This window comes from Rhinoraja longicauda, chromosome 25 (genome assembly GCF_053455715.1).
Source record: "Rhinoraja longicauda isolate Sanriku21f chromosome 25, sRhiLon1.1, whole genome shotgun sequence".
NCBI classification, from domain to species: domain Eukaryota; kingdom Metazoa; phylum Chordata; class Chondrichthyes; order Rajiformes; family Arhynchobatidae; genus Rhinoraja; species Rhinoraja longicauda.
Genome location: NC_135977.1, coordinates 4,424,043 through 4,443,977, shown reverse-complemented (window position 1 = coordinate 4,443,977; position 19,935 = coordinate 4,424,043).

Sequence of the window (19,935 nt, the reverse complement as noted above, 5' to 3'; positions counted from 1 at the left end):
GAAGGGGGAGGGGAAGAGAGGGACAGAGGAACTATCTAAAGTTGGAGAAGTCGATGTTCATACCGCTGGGCTGCAAGCTGCCCAGGCGAAATATGAGGTGCTGTTCCTCCAATTTGCGGTGGGCCTCACTATGGCACTGGAGGAGGCCCATGACAGAAAGGTCAGACTGGGAGTGGGAGGGGGAGTTGAAGTGCTCAGCCACCGGGAGATCAGGTTGGTTAAGGCGGGCTGAGCGAAGGTGTTGAGCGAAGCGATCGCCGAGCCTGCGCTTGTTTTCGCCGATGTAAATAAGTTGACATGTAGAGCAGCGGATGCAATAGATGAGGTTGGAGGAGGTCTGAAGAAAGGTCTCGACCCGAAACGTCACCCATTCCTTCTCTCCAGCGATGCTGCCTGTCCCTGCTGAGTTACTCCAGCATTAGTGTCGACCAGCGGTATGAATATTAATGTCTCTAACTTCAAGTAACCCTTGCATCCCCTTTCTCTTTCTCTCTCTCTCTCTCTCTCTCTCTCTCTCTCTCTCTCTCTCTCTCTCTCTCTCTCTCTCTCTCTCTCTCTCTCTCTCTCTCTCTCTCTCTCTCTCTCTCTCTCTCTCTCTCTCTCTCTCTCTCTCTCTCTCTCTCTCTCTCTCTCTCTCTCTCTCTCTCTCTCTCTCTCTCTCTCTCTCTCTCTCTCTCTCTCTCTCTCTCTCTCTCTCTCTCTCTCTCTCTCTCTCTCCGTCCCTCCCCCATCCCTAGTCGTCGTACTAGTTTCATTGTCACCCTCTTGAGTTCCACTGCATCCACTCGTCACCACCTTCCCCGCAGCCAACAATGCACCATTGTGGGCTCCAGCTTTCCTCGGCCGTCATTGCTGGCTTTGACCTGTCTTTCATTAATTTGCTCTGTGTACCTCTTCACACCCCTAGTCTCCCTCTCCCCCCCTTGCCGACTCTCAGTCTGAAGAAGGGTCTCGACCCGAAACGTCACCCATATAAAACATAGAAAATAGGTGCAGGAGGAGGCCATTTGGCCCTTCGAGCCAGCACCGCCATTCATTGTGATCATGGCTGATCATCCACAATCAGTAACCCGTGCCTGCCTTCACCCCATAGCCCTTGATTCCGCTAGCCCCTAGTGGTCTATCCAACTCTCTTTTAAATTCACCCAGTGAATCAGCCTCCACTGCCCTCTGTGGCAGAGAATTCCACAAATTCACAACTCTCTGGGTGGAAAAGTTTATTTTCTCGCCTCAGTTTTAAATGGCCTCCCCTTTATTCTTAGAATTCCTTCTCTCCAGAGATGCTGCCTGTCCCGCTGAGTTACTCCAGCATTTTGTGTTTATCTTCGGTGTAAACCAGCGTCTGCAGTTCCTTCCGACACATTCTTTAAATTACTTTCACTGAACTAGATATACCTCCGTTATCTCAAACGAGGGGGAAAAGTAATTAAATCAACCTGTTCCTTGAGGAATGTTGATGATCCTAATTTTTGCCATAACTCACTTATCGTTAGTTTAATTATCTCAAAATTTCTTCTTTATTGCTGTGCATAATTGCTGTAATTTATGGGCTAGATGGTGTCTCAGGACAAGGTATCAAACTCGCTTCATCTCCACCATGTGCAGGAAGGAACTGCAGGTGCTGCTTTACACCGGAGAGAGTCACAAAGTGCCGGAGTAACTCAGCGGGTCAGGCAGCATCTCGGGGGAAAAGGAACAGGTGACGTTTTCGGGTCGGGACCCTTCTTCAGAAGACACTTCAGCACTCTGAAGAAGGGTCCCGACTCGAAACGTCACCCATCCTTTCTCTCCGGAGATGCTGCCTGACCCGTTGAGTTACTCTGGCACTCTGTGTCTATCTTCTATAAACCGAGACGTTGCCTGAGTTCCTCCAGCGATTTGTGTTCTATGTAAGTGTTGGGTGGCGCAGCGTGTAGAGTCGCTACCTCTCAGCGCCGGAGACCCGGGTTCGATCCCGACTACGGGCGCTGTCTGTACGCGGGAGTTTGCACGTTCTCCCCGTGACCTGCGTGGGTTTTCTCCGAGATCTTCGGTCTCCTCCCACACTCCAAAGACGTGCAGGTGTGTAGGTTAATCGGCTTGGTGTAAATGTAAATATTGTCCCTAGGGTGTGTGGGATAGTGTTAGTGTGTGGGGATCGCTGGTCGGTGTGGACTCGACGGGCCGAAGGGCCTGTTTCCGCGCTGTATCTCTAAACTAAACTAAGTTCAACTAAAATAGTTTCCACTTCTGTAGCAGCTTTCACCATCATTTTGGAACATCTTAATGTCCTTTGTAATCCACAAAATATACCATTTAGAGTCATAGAGTGATACAGTATGGAAATAGGCCCTTCGGCCCAACTTGCCCACAACATATTCCAGCTACACTAGTCCCACCTGCCTGCGTTTGGTCCATACCCCTCCACAGAGTGGCTGTGTTCTGCAGCTGCGGCTCACCGGCAGTCTCTCTGTTTTTTTGGGGGTTTTTTTGTCATTGTCGTTGCTAAATGTACGTTTTGTTTTATTTTTAATTCTGTGTATGTAGGGGGGTGGTGGGGGGGTTGGGGGAAACCTTTTTTCAAATCTCCTCCTCAACGGAGATGCGACCTTTACCGTGTCGTATCTCCGTTCGCGCTACGGCCTAACATCGTGGAGTCGGCGGCCTCCAGCTGGGATCGACCTCAAAGACTTCGGTCGCAGGGCCTGGACTTACCATCTCGGAGGCTTCGGCCGTGGGCCCTGCAGACCGCAACATCGGGAGTTCGCAGGTCCCTGGCTGGCGACCGGTTTTTGGGAGCTCCAGCCGTAGCAGCTTCGACCGCCCCGAAGCGCGAGGTACGATCGACCCGCTCGCAGGCCCTTCATCGCCCTGCGTGGCTCGGCCGCAGCACTTTCCATCGCCCGGTGGGGGCTCAGGACTTTCATCGGCCTGCTCGGCTCAGCCCTGGGACTTTCCATCGCCCGGTGGGGGCTCAGGACTTTCATCGGCCTGCTCGGCTCGGCCCTGGGACTCTCCATCGCCCGGTGGGGGCTTCAAAAAGTTGGGAGCCTCGATCACCTCGTGGCACCACGGGAGAAGAATGAGGAGGAGATAAGACATTGCCTTCCATCACAGTGAGGGTATGCCTAGAGCAATCACTGTGATGGCTGTTTTGTGTAAAAAATTATATCTGTGTGTCTTGTGCTTTTTAATGTCTACTGCCGGACCCTGACGTGAGAGGACGCTGGCGTTGTGTATTCGCCGCTTTTCCGTCAGGATAGTTTGTCTGTTTGTTTCTATGTTAATTGTTTTTGTAAAGCGCTTTGAGCATGCGATAAGGCGCTATATAAAATAAATGGATTATTATTATTATTATTAAACCTGTCCTATTCATGTACCTGTCTAACTGTTCCTTAAGCGTTGGGATAGTCCCAGCCTCAACTACCTCCTCCGGCAGCTCGTTCCACACACCCACCATCATACTATGTGAAAAAGTTACCCCTCGGATTCCGATCAAATCTTTTCCCCTTCACCTTAAACCCATGTCCTCTGGTCCACGATTCCCCTACTCTGGGCAAGAGACACTGTGCGTTTAGAGTACAGGTACTGTAGCAAAGAAGGAACTCATGAAGGCAGGCCACTGAATTAGCAAACACTCGTAAATTGAGCAAATACTTGTCAAAATGTCAGTGTGCTACTGCCATCCTTAATATTAGCAGTTATCACAACATATAATTCACACAGAGGGGTGAATTCTTGGAATAAAACAGCCTTCAGCAGGATTGAAATGAATAGCTTTATTAATCTGTCTTTACAAATATATATTGGCATGATCTTATCGAAACGTATAAGATTATTAAGGGGTTGGACACGTTAGAGGCAGGAAACATGTTCCCAATGTTGGGGGAGTCCAGAACCAGGGGCCACAGTTTAAGAATAAGGGGAAGGCCAATTAGAATGGAGATGAGGAAAAACTTTTTCAGTGAGAGAGTTGTGAATCTGTGGGATTAATTCTCTGCCTCAGAAGGCAGTGGAGGCCAATTCTCTGAATGCATTCAAGAGAGAGCTAGATAGAGCTCTTAAGGATAGCGGAGTCAGGGGGTATGGGGAGAAGGCAGGAACGGGGTACTGATTGAGAATGATCAGCCACGCGCTCCCGCTCCACCCAATGGCGGCGATATTAAGGCGACTGCCGGTGACTAGGCAGACGGGGTGTCGCAGGCTTGATCGTGAGGAGTCTTCAATGAATCGAAGCGGCTCTCGGAGCGTCGCGGAAAAAAGTACCTGCTAGAAATTTCTGGGCGACAGCTGGCTTGTCGCCAGGTATCGTAGCTTATTGCGGGCGCTGTCTGTCGCACGCTGTCCCCAGGTTTGCCAGGTTGTTGCAGATGCGTTTAGAAGCACGTAATATTAAATTAAGAAAAGGCATTTGAAGATACCAGAAGATAGTTCTGTTTAACATGGACATGGATAGAAAATTGGTTGACAGACAGAAAGCAAAGAGTGGGGATAAATGGGTCCCTTTCGGAATGGCAGGCAGTGACCAGTGGGGTACCGCAAGGTTCGGTGCTGGGACCCCAGCTATTTATGATATACATTAATATGATATACGGGGCGGCACGGTAGCGCAGCGGTAGAGTTGCTGCTTTACAGCGAATGCAGCGCCGGAGACTCAGGTTCGATCCTGACTACGGGTGCTGCACTGTAAGGAGTTTGTACGTTCTCCCCGTGACCTGCGTGGGTTTACTCCGAGATCTTCGGTTTCCTCCCACACTCCAAAGACGTACAGGTATGTAGGTTAATTGGCTGGGTAAAATGTTTAAAAAAATTGTCCCTAGTGGGTGTAGGATAGTGTTAATATACGGGGATCACTGGGCGGCACGGACTTGGAGGGCCGAAAAGGCCTGTTTCCGGCTGTATATATATGATATGATATGATATGATTAATGACTTAGACGAAGGGATTAAAAGTACCATTAGCAAATTTGCAGATGATACTAAGTTGGGGGGTAGTGTGAATTGTGAGGAAGATGCAATAAGGCTGCAGGGTGACTTGGACAGGTTGTGTGAGTGGGCGGATACATGGCAGATGCAGTTTAATGTAGATAAGTGTGAGGTTATTCACTTTGGAAGCAAGAATAGAAAGGCAGATTATTATCTGAATGGTGTCAAGTTAGGAGGAGGGGGAGTTCAACGAGATCTGGGTGTCCTAGTGCATCAGTCAATGAAAGGAAGCATGCAGGTATAGCAGGCAGTGAAGAAAGCCAATGGAATGTTGGCCTTCGTAACAAGAGGAGTTGAGTATAGGAGCAAAGAGGTCCTTCTACAGTTGTACCGGGCCCTGGTGAGACCGCACCTGGAGTACTGTGTGCAGTTTTGGTCTCCAAATTTGAGGAAGGATGTTCTTGCTATGGAGGGCGTGCAGCGTAGGTTCACTAGGTTAATTCCCGGAATGGCGGGACTGTCGTATGTTGAAAGGCTGGAGCGATTGGGCTTGTATACACTGGAATTTAGAAGGATGAGGGGGGATCTTATTGAAACATATAAGATAATTAGGGGATTGGACACATTAGAGGCAGATAACATGTTCCCAATGTTGGGGGAGTCCAGAACAAGGGGCCACAGTTTAAGAATAAGGGGTAGGCCATTTAGAACGGAGATGAGGAAGAACTTTTTCAGTCAGAGGGTGGTGAAGGTGTGGAATTCTCTGCCTCAGAAGGCAGTGGAGGCCAGTTCGTTGGATGCTTTCAAGAGAGAGCTGGATAGAGCTCTTAAGGATAGCGGAGTTAGGGGGTATGGGGAGAAGGCAGGAACGGGGTACTGATTGAGAGTGATCAGCCATGATCGCATTGAATGGCGGTGCTGGCTCGAAGGGCTGAATGGCCTACTCCTGCACATATTGTCTATTGTCTATTGTCTATTAACCAATTTATTTACCGTCAGGACATTTGACGGGTAGATTTGAGGTGGCAGTTTGACGGTCAGGTGAGCGTGGGGATTTGGCGATGTTTCCGAAGACGGTGTAATCTCTTAGCCAGGTGCTAGTTTCACAAAGAAAAGTGACTTGTATCGACCTGACTCGGCATTGTCGTGGTCATTGTCGTCGGGTAAAAGGAAATTTCGGCGATCTGCCACGACTTTGACAGTCGCCTTAAACATCGCGTAACTGGGACAGGCCCTTAACTCACAGCATTAACCTGGGTAGCAGAGGGACAAATTCAAAACGCTTCGGACTGGAGACTTAATTTCACACATCCCGGAATGGCGGGACTATCATATGTTGAAAGACTGGAGCGACTAGGCCACAGTTTAAGAATAAGGGGTAGGCCATTTAGAACTGAGATGAGGAAAAACATTTTCAGTCAGAGAGTTGTGAATCTGTGGAATTCTCTGCCTCAGAAGGCAGTGGAGGCCAATTCTCTGAATGCATTCAAGAGAGAGCTAGATAGAGCTCTTAAGGATAGCGGAGTCAGGGGGTATGGGGAGAAGGCAGGAACGGGGTACTGATTGAGAATGATCAGCCATGATCACATTGAATGGCGGTGCTGGCTCGAAGGGCCGAATGGCCTCCTCCTGCACCTATTATCTATTGTCTATTGTCATCAGATGTCCAGCATGATCGACTCTCAAAGTGGGATTGCCGATTTAAGGGTCTGCTTTTAATTTTTTAATGTCATTGTTTTTCGATCGTGTTTTTTTGGCGCGGGTGTTAACCTCATTCTCTACCACTGCCACACCCCGGCAACTCTCGCCATCTTCTACACACGCGCCGCAGGACGCATTTTATCGGGATGTGTGGTCGTGGCAGCGTCTGAAGAAGGGTCTCGACCCATTCCTTCTCTCCAGAGATGCTGCCCGTCCCGCTGAGTGACTCCGCCACTTTGCGTCGGTCTTCGGTGTGAACCAGCATCCATCCGCGGTTCCATCGCGCACGGGAACGGCTCCATCCAAGACCGCAAGAATTTGCAGAGAGTTGCGGACGTAGCCCGGACCATCGCGCACACAAACCCACCTCCCTTCCACCGACTCCATCCACACCTCGCGCTGCCTCGGCAAGGCCAGCAGCATCATCAAGGACCAGTCTCACCCCGGCCACTCCCTCTTCTCCCCTCTCCCATCAGGGCAAGAGGTACAGAAGTGTGAAAACGCACAGCTCCAGGTTCAGGGACAGTTTCTTCCCAGCTGTTATCAGGCAACTGAACCATCCTACCACAACCAGAGAGCAGTGCTGACCTACCATCTACCTCATTGGAGACCCTTGGACTATCTTTATTTGGACTTTACTGGAGTTTATCTTGCACTAAACGTTATTCCCTTTATCCCTTTATTGCGGATGGATCGTTTGTAATCATATATAGTCTTTCCACTGACACTTTCCACACAACACAAAGCAATAAAGTAAACTGAACTAAACTACACTGACCTCTCCTGTGTTGACCTGTGTTAGTGCACGCTCCAGACACGCACGCACGCACGCACGCATGCACGCACACACACACGCCTATAAGGACACAAAGAATGACACAAAATGTTGGAGTAACTCAGCGGGTCAGGCAGCATCTCTGGAGAGAACGAATGGGTGATGTTTCGGGACGAGACCCCCTCTTCAGACTGATGTTAGGGGAGAGAGAGATAGAAACGTGGAAACACAGAAAATAGTTGCAGGAGGAGGCCATTTGGCCCTTCGAGCCAGCACCGCTATTCATTGTGATCATGGCTGATCATTCACAATCAGTAACCCGTGCCTGCCTTCTCCCCATACCCATTGATTCCACTAGCCCCTAGAGCTCTATCTAACTCTCGTTTAAATTCATCCAGTGAATTGGCCTCCACTGCCCTCTGTGGCAGAGAATTCTACAAATTCATACATGGTCAAGGAAGTGTAGGGTGTGAAAACAGGTCACGGGGGATGGAGACCAAGGGAAATGCAGATTGGATCATTGTTAGCTGGGAGAAGGTATGAGCAAAGGCAAACAGAGGTAAAATGTAGTCGGAGTCAAGTCAGACTGCTCAACCTCTCCTTATAGCTCAGGCCCCAACGTGACCTCACCCATTCCTTCTCTCCAGAGATGCTGCCCGTCCTGCTGAGTTACTCCAGCTTTTTGTGTCTAAATTTGGGTTAACCCAGCGCCTGCAGTTCCTTTGGAGAAAGGGAACATGTGACGTTTTGGGGTCGAGACTGGGTCAGAAGACGGGTCTCGAAACGAAACGTCACCCATTCCTTCTCTCCAAAGATGCTGCGTGTTCCTGCTGAGTTACTCCAGCATGTTGTGCCTCTCTTCCATTCAAACCTGCATCTGCAGTTCCTTCCGACACGGTAAGATTCGTATTTTTCGGTGCCAGCCCACAGAATGAAAAAGGATCTTGCTGTCATCCATGTTATTGTGGTGGTTCGTCATCGTTTTAAAGACTTCTATCAGGTCTCTGTGCCCTTCAGAGGAGAGAACTCTGGGCCCTGTGACCTTTCCTGATAATTAGGAACTCTCAGCCGAGTTGTCATCCGTAGTAGATCTTGCTCACGTGTCTGCCAAATGCCTCCAGACATCTTGTTTAATGTGGAGACTAGGAGGGTACTTAACACGTCTGATCAAGGATCACACGATTTCAACATGGGTTCATCAGTTTTAGTTTATCAGTCAGAGCGCACTCGAAACCTCTTTATAGACAATAGACAATCGACAATAGACAATAGGTGCAGGAGGAGGCCATTCGGCCCTTCGAGCCAGCACCGCCATTCAATGTGATCACGGCTGATCATTCTCAATCAGTACCCCGTTCCTGCCTTCTCCCCATACCCCCTGACTCCACTATCGTTAAGAGCTCTATCTAGCTCTCTCTTGAATGCTTTCAGAGAATTGGCCTCCACTGCCTTCTGAGGCAGAGAATTCCACAGATTCACAACTCTCTGACTGAGAAAGTTTTTCCACATCTCAGTTCTAAATGGCCTACCATGTAGGTTAATTGACTGGGTAAATGTAAAAATTGTCCCTAGTGTGCGTAGAGTTGTGTTAATGTGCGGGGATCGCTGGTCGGTGCGGACTCGGTGGGCCGAAGGGCCTGTTTCCGCGCTGTATCTCTAAATCTAAATCTAAACTAAACTCACTGGAGCACAGATTATCCCAGTAATCCATCATCACAGGCAGCAAGGCGATGGCACTGATTAGATTTCCACCTAACCTTATATTCAGGCACCTCCACAGAATGATAATTGATTGCTAATTGCCTAACGAACAGATAATTGGCAAGAATTCGGAGAGGGCTTCTAAATGTGTTGTTGTCGAGTCGAATCTATGTTCAAATTCTCCCAGTCGCTCTAATGCGGAATTAAAACATCGCATTGTTTAGTCTGGTATAATTACAGATGGATTCATTAAGGGTGAAATTAATTCATTGAGGGTGAAATTTGTGTAAGAAAAGCTGTACTTCATTTACAAGACCAACAGTTTAATTTTTCCGTATTATGTATTTAATTTTCAAAGCCCCTTGGCTTTCAAATGCGTGGGGAATCGGGACACAGCCAACATCTTAGACAATAGACAATAGGTGCAGGAGGAGGCCATTCGGCCCTTCGAGCCATCACCGCCATTCAATGTGATCATGGCTGATCATTCTCAATCAGTACCCCGTTCCTGCCTTCTCCCCATACCCCCTGACTCCGCTATCCTTAAGAGCTCTATCTAGCTCTCTCTTGAATGCATTCAGAGAATTGGCCTCCACTGCCTTCTGAGGCAGAGAATTCCACAGATTCACAACTCTCTGACTGAAAAAGTTTTTCCTCGTCTCCGTTCTAAATGGCCTACCCCTTATTCTTAAACCGTGACCCCTGGTTCTGGACTCCCCCAACATTGGGAACATGTTTCCTGCCTCTAACGTGTCCAACCCCTTAATAATCTTATACTTTTCGATAAGATCTCCTCTCATCCTTCTAAATTCCAGTGTAATCTTAATCCAGTTCGTCATGTACAAATCCAACACATGACCATTTCACGCAAGAAGGCGCAGCGGTAGAGGTGCCGCCTCACAGCGCCAGAGACCCGGGTTCCATCCTGTCTACGGGTGCTTGTAGTCTTAGGGTGATACGGCGTGGAAACAGGCCCTTCGGCCCAACTTGCCCACACCGGTCAACATGCCCCAGCTACACTAGTCCCACCTGCCCACATTTGGCCCATTGTTAACTGTATGTTTGTGTTGTCATTTGTGAGCTGGGCACCAAGGCACATTCCTTGTATATGCACATACTTGGCCAATAAACTTATTCATTCATTCATTCATTCATTCATTCATTCATTCATTCATTCATTCATTCATTCATTTATTCATTCATTCATTCATTCATTCATATCCCTCCAAACCTGTCCTATCCATGTACCTGTCTAACTGTTTCTTAAACGTTGCCTCAACTACCACCTCCGGCAGCTCGTTCCATACACCCACCACCCTTTGTGTGAAAAGATTACCCCTCAGATCCCTATTAAATCTTTTCCCCTTCACCTTGAACCTGTGTCCTCTGGTCCTCGATTCCCCTACTCTGGGCAAGAGACTCTGTGCATCTACCCGATCTATTCCTCTCATGGTTTTGTACACCTCTATAAGATTGCCCCTCATCCTCCTGCGCTCCAAGGAATAGAGTCCCAGCCTGCTCAACCTCCACCGATAGTTGTCTAGACAGGGTGCTGTCTGTACGGAGTTTGCACGTTCTCCCCGTGCCCGTGTGGGTTTTCTACGGGTGCTCCGATTTCCTCCCACGTCCCAAAGACGTACAAGGTCTGTAGGTTAATTGGCTTTGGTAAAATGTAAAAATTGTCCCTAGTGTGTGTAGGATAATGCTAGTGTGCGGGGATCACTGGGTGGCACGGACATGTTGGGCTGAAGGGCCTGTTTCCACACTGTATCTCTAAACTAAAGTTACTAAAGTATAGGAATAAACTGCATGTAACCCTTTGTGTTCCCTCTCTCTCTTTCCCTCCCCCACCCCCCCTTTTCCGGCTCGTTACACTGTCCTGATTAATTTTACTAATTGTATACCTCAAAGTTACCTTCCCCTCAGCAAACAATGAACCATTCCACAGTTACTTGATCGCCCGTCTGCTTTGATTGTCGTCTTCAAACCTCACCCTTCCTTATCTCCAGTTTTCCTCTCTCCTGACTCTCAGTCTGAAGAAGGGTCTCGACCCGAAACGTCGCCCGTTCCTTCTCTCCAGAGACGCTGCCCGCCCCGCTGAGTTACTCCAGCGTTTCGCGTCTATCTTTGGTGTAAACCAGCGCCTGCAGTTCCTTCCCACCGGGGTGGAAAGGTCAAAGACGAGAGGGCACAGCTTTAGAGTGAGGAGGGTGTAAAGAGGTGTAGATTTCCACAAATCGTTTATGCCCTGCACACATCACGGTTACAAAGTGAAACGAATTTAATCAGCAGCATTATACAGATAACACTACACAACCCAGGCATGGATCATTGATCAGGACCATTGATCAGGTCAGCATGCGAAAGTCAGCCATGGATCAATCCGCCAAGGGGGTTGATCGACAGGGGCAGCGTTTAATCCAGGGGGTGTCTGGAACGGGCTGCCTGGGGTGGTGGTGGAGCAAGATATTTGAATGGCATTGAAGAGGCTTTGAGATAGGCATTGTTGCACACGGACATGCACACACGCACATGCGCACGCACACACACACACGCACACACACACACATACGCACACACATACAAACACACACACGCACACACGCACGCACACACACACACGCACACACACGCACACACACACGCACACACTCACGCACACACACACACACACACGCACTCACACACACACACGCACACACACACACACACACGCACGCACACACACACACACAAACACACACACACACGTGAGGAAGCAGAGAGATGAGCAGACGCCTGTGTTTGTGGGTGCTGGTCGATGTGACCAGTAGCCTGCAGGCCCCTGTCATTGGGAGGGCAGGGCTGGGGAGGCCTGTGTTACAGTGAGCAGATGGCAAGGTCACCATGATTTATACCTCACACTTCACAAGCAGCACTTTATACTGCATGAATCCACAAGAGGAAAACATGGCCTGGTGCAGACACCTAAATGCTCAGCTGTGACACACACCCCAACCTCATAGCATCGTACAACTCCAGACTAAAGTAAACAGAGGGGCTGCACGGTGGCGCAGTGGGAGAGCTGCTGCCTCACAGCCCCAGAGACCCGGTGCTGTCTATGAGGAGTTTGCACGATATCCCTGTGACCGCGTGGCTTATCACTGGGAACTCTGGTTTCCTCCCACTGTGTGTGTATGTGTGTGTGCGTGCGTGCGTGCGTGCGTGCATGTGTGTGTGCGTGCGTGTGTGCGTGCGTGTGTGTGTCTGTGTGTGTGTGTGTGTGTGTGTATGCGTGTGTGTGCGTGTGCGTGTGTGTGTGCGTGTATGCGTGCATGTGGCAATCAGTGTGTGTGTGTATGTGTGTGCGTGTGTGTGCGTGCGTTTGCGTGTGTGTGCGTGTGTGTGCGTGCGTGTGTGCGTGTGTGTGTGGGCGTGCGTGTGTGTGTGTGCTTGTGAGCGTACGTGTGCGTGCATGTTTGTGTCTCTCTAAGGAGGGAGAGATAGATCAGCCATGATTAAATGGTGGAATAGACTTGATGGGCCGAATAGCCCAATTCTGCTCCTGTCTCTTATGAACTTAGGAAAGACAGAGATAGATAAATTCTTGATTAGTACGGGTGTCAGGGGTTATGGGAAGAAGGCAGGAGAATGGGGTTAGGAGCGAGAGATCGATCAGCCACGATTGAATGGCGTAGTAGACTTGATGGGCCGAATGGCCCAATTCTGCTCCTATCACTTATGAACTTATGAAAGGGTTAACGTCAAGAAAATGCAATGGCCAGAACTGAGAAGTTGACTCAAAAATACTTCTAAGATAGACACGGAATGCTGGAGTAACTCAGCGGGACGGGCAGCATCTCTGGAGAGAAGGAACGGGTGACGTTGCGAGTCGAGACCCTTCCTCGGACCCGTTCCTTCTCTCCAGAGACGCTGCCCGTTCCCCGCTGAGTTACTCCAGCATTTTGTGTCTATCTTCGATTTAAACCGGCATCTGCAGTTCCTTCCTACACATGAAAAAAATCTTCTGCAAGGCTTGGGTGGGGGGTGGGGGGGGGGGGGGTGGGGGGTTGAGGGGGTGGGGGAATTGGCAGATGGTGGATGTGTTGGGGGAGGATTGTAAGAACTCTGGCACGTGAGGTGAATGGTTGCCGTCGACAGCTTGTCACTTTGATGAAACTGAGGCCTATTTTCAGAATAAGGGCACCGCCCTTTCACAAAGAACAGAAACAAAGATTATTACTCGTGGAAGGCTGCAGTCTCAGGAGAGACTGGCGGTGTGAATGGCTGCATAGCCTAGATCCTTGAGATATATTGCCTCCGAACTTCCTCGCTCGCTAGCCGAAGCCAAAATAGCTGACAGCAATATTGCAGGACTCTCTCCTCTGGTAAGATTTGCTGACAACTGACTTCTCATCAATCACACGGACCAAAACATGGAACATACACCGATCAGCCAAAACATTATGACCACTGACAGGCGAAGTGAATAACATTGATTGTCTTAGACAATGGACAATAGACAATAGGCAATCGGCGCAGGAGTAGGCCATTCGGCCCTTCGAGCCGGCACTGCCGTTACAATGGCACCTGTCAAGGGGTGGGATATATTAGGCAGCAAGTGAACAGTCAGTTCTTCAGGTTGATGCGTTGGATGCAGGAGAAATGGGCAGGAGTAAAGACCCTGGTAATATCCCTCCAAACCCGTCCTATCCATGTCCCTGTCTAACTGTTTCTTAAACATTGGGATAGTCCCAGCTTCAACTACCTCCTCAAGCAGCTCGTTCCATTCACCCACCACCCTTTGTATGAAAAAATTACCCCTCAGGTTCCTATTAAATCTTTTCCCCTTCACCTTCAACCTATGTCGTCTGGTCCTCGATTCCCCTACTCTGGGCAAGAGACTCTGTGCGTCTACCCGATCTGTTCCTCTCATGATTTTGTACACCTCTACAAGATCAGTCGTCTCGTCCTTTGGACTCGGTGGACCGATCGGTCTGTATCCTCGCGAAATCTCTAAACTAAATCTCCAAACTAATTAATGCTAACTCTGGATGGAGTGAGATTTAACAGGTTATTTCATTCGTTCAAGGCCTAGAGTGGATGAATGAATCTATACTGACCAACCTGTTGAACTGACATTGGGAATGACACAATTTTGGCTTATCATATCATATCATATCATATATATACAGCCGGAAACAGGCCTTTTCGGCCCACCAAGTCCGTGCCGCCCAGCGATCCCCGCACATTAACACTATCCTACACACACTAGGGACAATTTTTACATTTACCCAGCCAATTAACCTACATACCTGTACGTCTTTGGAGTGTGGGAGGAAACCGAAGATCTCGGAGAAAACCCACGCAGGTCACGGGGAGAACGTACAAACTCCTTACAGTGCAGCACCCGTAGTCAGGATCGAACCTGAGTCTCCGGCGCTGCATTCGCTGTAAAGCAGCAACTCTACCGCTGCGCTACCGTGCCGCCCAATATTTCCATTGATACTTAGAAGCATCATAATCCCCACTGTTTAGTTCAGTTTAGTTTAGTTTCCCATATCCCTAACCAGTCTGCAGAAGGGTATGAACTCCAAAGACGTGCAGGCTTGTTGGCTAATTGGCTTGGTAAATGTAAAAACTGTCCCTAGTAAGTATAGGATAGTGTTAGTGTGCGGGGATCGCTGGTCGGCGCGGACCCGGTGGGCCGAAGGGCCTGTTTCCGCGCTGTATCTCTAAACTAAACTAAACTAAACTAACCTAAACTAAACTAAACTGTGGTAAAAATTTGGTAAAAGTTGGTAAAAACTGTCCCTAGTGGGGCGGCGCGGTGGCGCAGCGGTAGAGTTGCCGCCTTACAGCGAATGCAGCGCCGGAGACTCAGGTTCGATCCCGACTACGGGCGCCGTCTGTACGGAGTTTGTACGTTCTCCCCGTGACCAGCGTGGCTTTTCTCCGAGATCTTCGGTTTCCTCCCACACTCCAAAGACGTACAGGTTTGTAGGTTAATTGGCTGGGTAAAATGTAAAAATTGTCCCTAGTGTGTGTAGGATAGTGTTAGTGTACGGGGATCACTGGGCGGCGCGGACCCGGTGGGCCGAAGGGGCCTGTTTCCACGCTGTATCTCTAAACTAAACTAAACTAAACTAACTTAAACTAAACTAAACTAAAGGGTCTCGACCTGAAACGTCACCCATTCCTCATCTCCAGAGATGCTGCCTGTCCCGCTGAGTTACTCCAGTTCAGTTCAGTTTAGTTTAGTTTAGTTTAGAGATACAGAGCGGCAACAGGCCCTTCGGCCCACCGGGTCCGCTCCGACCAGCGATCCCCGCGTACTAACACTATCCTGCACACACTAGGGACAATAAATCTACATCTACACCAAGCCAATCTAATTACAAACCTGCACGTCTTTGGAGTGGAGGGTGGAAACCGGAGCACCCGGAGAAAACCCACGCAGGTCAATAGACAACAGGGAATAGACAATAGACAATAGGTGCAGGAGGAGGCCATTCGGCCCTTCGAGCCAACACCGCCATTCAATGTGATCATGGCTGATCATTCTCAATCAGTACCCCGTTCCTGCCTTCTCCCCATACCCCCTGTCTCCGCTATCCTTAAGAGCTCTATCCAGCTCTCTCTTCAATGCATTCAGAGAATCGGCCTCCACTGCCTTCTGAGGCAGAGAATGCCACAGATTCACAACTCTCTGACTGAAGAAGGTCACGGGGAGAAGGTGCTAACTCCGTACAGACAGCGCCCGTAGTCGGGATCGAACCCGGGCCTCCGGCGCTGTGAGGCAGCGACTCTACCGCTGCGCCATCGTGCCATGATTCGGAGCACAGCAGGATTTGGCTACCATGAAATGTTTGACCTCCGAGCTGTGTGGAGGAGGTCAGATGAGTGAGCCTCCAAGTCTGTCTTAAATCAGCTGTGCAGTTTATATAGTCAACTGGCAATAAAATGGGATAAATCACTCGACAATGGCCTTTAAGTAGACTAATTGCTTTGAGGGTTTGACCTCTAAGTCCTTGTCTGTGGAATAAATGCACAAATGTGATGAGCGATTTACTTCTGCGAAACAAAATGCCATTATTACTCCAAAATCAGTAAAGGCTTCGTCGTTCCGGTTCGGGACATATGATAATAAGACACTCTTGACTCTTGACTGATGTATCTGACACACTGTTCCAGAACGCGCAACGTGCTATTGTGAAATTTATCCCTGGAAAATCACCACGAACCTTTGCCGTTGAAATCATCTCACCTTCCAAGATCATTGATAACTGGAAACGCAATGAAACGCGGTGGCGCGGCGGTAGAGTCGCTGCCTCACAGCGCCGGAGACCCGGGTTCCATCCCGACTACGGGCGCTGTCCGCACGGAGTTTGTACGGAGTTTCTCCCCGTGACCTGCGTGGGGTTTTCTCCGAGATCTTCGGATTCCTCCCGCGCTCCAAAGGTTTGCAAGTTAATGGGCTTGGTGTAAATGTAAATTGTCCCCAGTGTGTGTGGGATGGTGCGGACTCGGTGGGCCGAAGGGCCTGTTTCCACGCTGTATCTCCACTGGCTCCCCATCCCCCAGAGAATCCAGTACAAAATCCTCCTCATGACCTACAAAGCCCTCCATAACCTGGCCCCATCCTACCTGACTGACCTCCTCCACAGGCACACTCCCACCTGCACCCTCCGCTCTGCTGCTGCCAATCTCCTATCCCCCCCCATTCGGACCAAACTCAGATCCTGGGGGGACAGGGCTTTCTCCATCGCTGCTCCCACCCTATGGAACTCACTACCCCAAACCGTCAGAGACTCCTCCTCACTCACCACATTCAAAACATCACTGAAGTCTCACCTGTTCAGTACTGCCTTCAACCACTGAAGGTCACCTCACCTTCTGTCTCCTTTCTCTGTTCGGTTACTTATTTATCTATTTATTCACTTCCCTATGTTCTTTAAAATCCCTGTAAAGCATCTTTGAGTGTATGAAAAGCGCTATATAAATGTAATGCATTATTATTATTATTATTATTATTATTATCTCTAAACGAAACGAATGCAGATGGCATTTGCTGAAGATTCCAGCACCTGCAGTTCCAATCTCAGATGGGGGAAGAGAGACTGGTCCTTGAAGATGCTGCTGGCCTTGCCGAGGCAGCGTGAGGTGCAGACGCAGTCAATGGAAGGTGAGGTTGGTTTGGTCTCTGGCGCTGTGAGGCAGCAACTCTATCCAGTAGGGGAGAAAGGGATCGTGGGATAAAGATGCTGGGACACAAGGAAGAGACGAAGGGATTTGTTTCTATATGCAGACCGATTTTAGATCAGTTCAGAGATACAGCGCAGAAACAGGCCTGTCGGCCCACCGGGGCCGCGCCGACCACAGATCCCCGCGCACTAACGCTATCCCACACACACCGGGGACAATTTGCAATTACACCAAGCCATTTAACCTGCAAACCTGCACGTCTTTGGAGTGTGGGAGGAAACCGATGCTCACGGCGAAAACCCACGCAGGTCACGGGGAGAACGTACAAACTCCGTACAGTACAGCGCCCGTAGTCAGGATCGAACCTGAGTCTCCGGCGCTGCATTCGTTGTAAGGCAGCAACTTTACCGCTGCGCCACCGTGCTGATTTGTATCAGCATCTGCAGTTATTTTCCTACACAACTTGTCATTCATTGTGATCATGGCTGATCGTCCACAATCAGTAACCCGTGCCTGCCTTCTCCCCATATCCCTTGATTCCGCTAGCCCCTAGAGCTCTATCTAACTCTCTTTTAAATCCATCCGGTGAATCGGCCTCCACTGCCCTCTGCGGCAGAGAATTCCACAAATTCACAACTCTCTGGGCGAAAAAGACACCTCATTTTGAAATGGCCTCCACCTTTATTCTTAGACTGTGTGGCCCCTGGTTCTGGATTCTATTCCTCATGATTTTATACACAAGGGCGGTGGGGGGTTTTGGGGGGTGGGGGGGGGGGGGGGGGGGGAGGGGGGATGAAGGGGGATTAGCTGGAATTTAGAAGATTGAGGGGGGATCTTATAGAAACTTACAAAATTCTTAAGGGGTTGGACAGGCTAGATGCAGGAAGATTGTTCCCGACGTTGGGGAAGTCCAGAACAAGGGGTCACAGTTTAAGGATAAGGGGGAAGTCTTTTAGGACCGAGATGAGAACGTTTTTTTTCACACAGAGAGTGGTGAATCCGTGGAATTCTCTGCCACAGAAGGTAGTTGAGGCCAGTTCATTGGCTATATTTAAGAGGGAGTTAGATGTGGCCCGTGTGGCTAAAGAGATCAGGGGGTATGGAGAGAAGGCAGGTACGGGATACTGAGTTGGATGATCAGCCATGATCATATTGAATGGCGGTGCAGGCTCGAAGGGCCGAATGGCCTACTTCTGCACCTATGTTTCTATGTTTCTATGTTTCTATGTTTTCACACACAGAGGGGGAATTGTCGAACAAAGGAATACTCAAGCTCGGATCACCGACACACGAGCAACAAGGCAAGTCTGATAAACTGCGGCCGCCCTGCGTGGAGATATTTCACTCAAAAGTGATTAACACGAAGTTCTTTTCCAATCTTAAAGTTATCGACTTACAGATGCGTTTCCAAACGCAGCCTTGCTGTTGTGAATTAAAAAGAAGGTGATATCGCCGGCCCCTTTGCCTTGCCTGAGGGCGAGTTCACAAATAATGAATATTTCAGTCCAGTGTCGTTGTTGATCGTGGCAATACTTATTAAGTCAAAAGCCAGTTTCATTAACATGAAATATTGCTTCCTTAAATCAAATCTCAAACTTAGCATTTGCTTGGGCATGCTTTTTGTGAACATATGGCATAATTTATGGTGCAATCTGAATTGCACAGAAACTAATTCTGCAGCTTATTAAACTTTAGCATCCGCTTTTATTGTCTGAACATGCTTGGGTGAATCCTTCGGTTTAAAAGAACCGTCAGGATCGATAATCCGCAAAAGGTGAGCAGGGCACAAAGCGCTGGAGTAACTCAGCGGCTCAGGCAGATCGGTGTGAAGAAGGGGTCCCGACCCTGAAACGTCGCCGATCGGAGGAGATCTTATCGGAACGTATAAGATTATTAAGGGGTTGGACACGTTAGAGGCAGGAAACATGTTCCCAATGTTGGGGGAGTCCAGAACAAAGGGCCACAGTTTAAGAATAAGGGGTAGGCCATTTAGAACGGAGATGAGGAAAAACGGACACGGGAACGCTTTGTGTCACTGCCCGCTTCAATAAAGCGAAAGGACAATAAAGAGGATGTGCTTCATTTAATATTTAGCAGTGTGGTGAGCCGGTGGGGAAAAAAATTGGAGATCAGGGAATACTTGAGAAGCAGTGTTGACAATGTCACCGGCCTCCACACTGAAGCCAGCAAAGATAAAATGAAGGCAGCAGATTGTGGCAGACTTCATTTGAAAACACTAAGGGGGGGAAGTTGACAAGATAAAGCTGCTGCAGAAGAGAACGCAGCCCCTGACCAAATGGTGTCCGAGCTGAAAGTAACTCAAACCATATACAGGAGGGACATAACAGGGCCCTAGTGAGACCGCACCTGGAGTACTGTGCGCAGTTGTACAGGGCCCTAGTGAGACCGCACCTGGAGTACTGTGCGCAGTTTTGGTCTCCAAATTTGAGGAAGGATATTCTTGCTATTGAGGGCGTGCAGCGTAGGTTCACCAGGTTAATTCCCGGGATGGCGGGACTGTCGTATGTTGAAAGACTGGAGCGGCTCGGCTTGTATACACTGGAATTTAGAAGGATGAGAGGGGATCTTATCGAAACGTGTAAGATTATTAAGGGGTTGGACACGTTAGAGGCAGGAAACATGTTCCCAATGTTGGGGGAGTCCAGAAC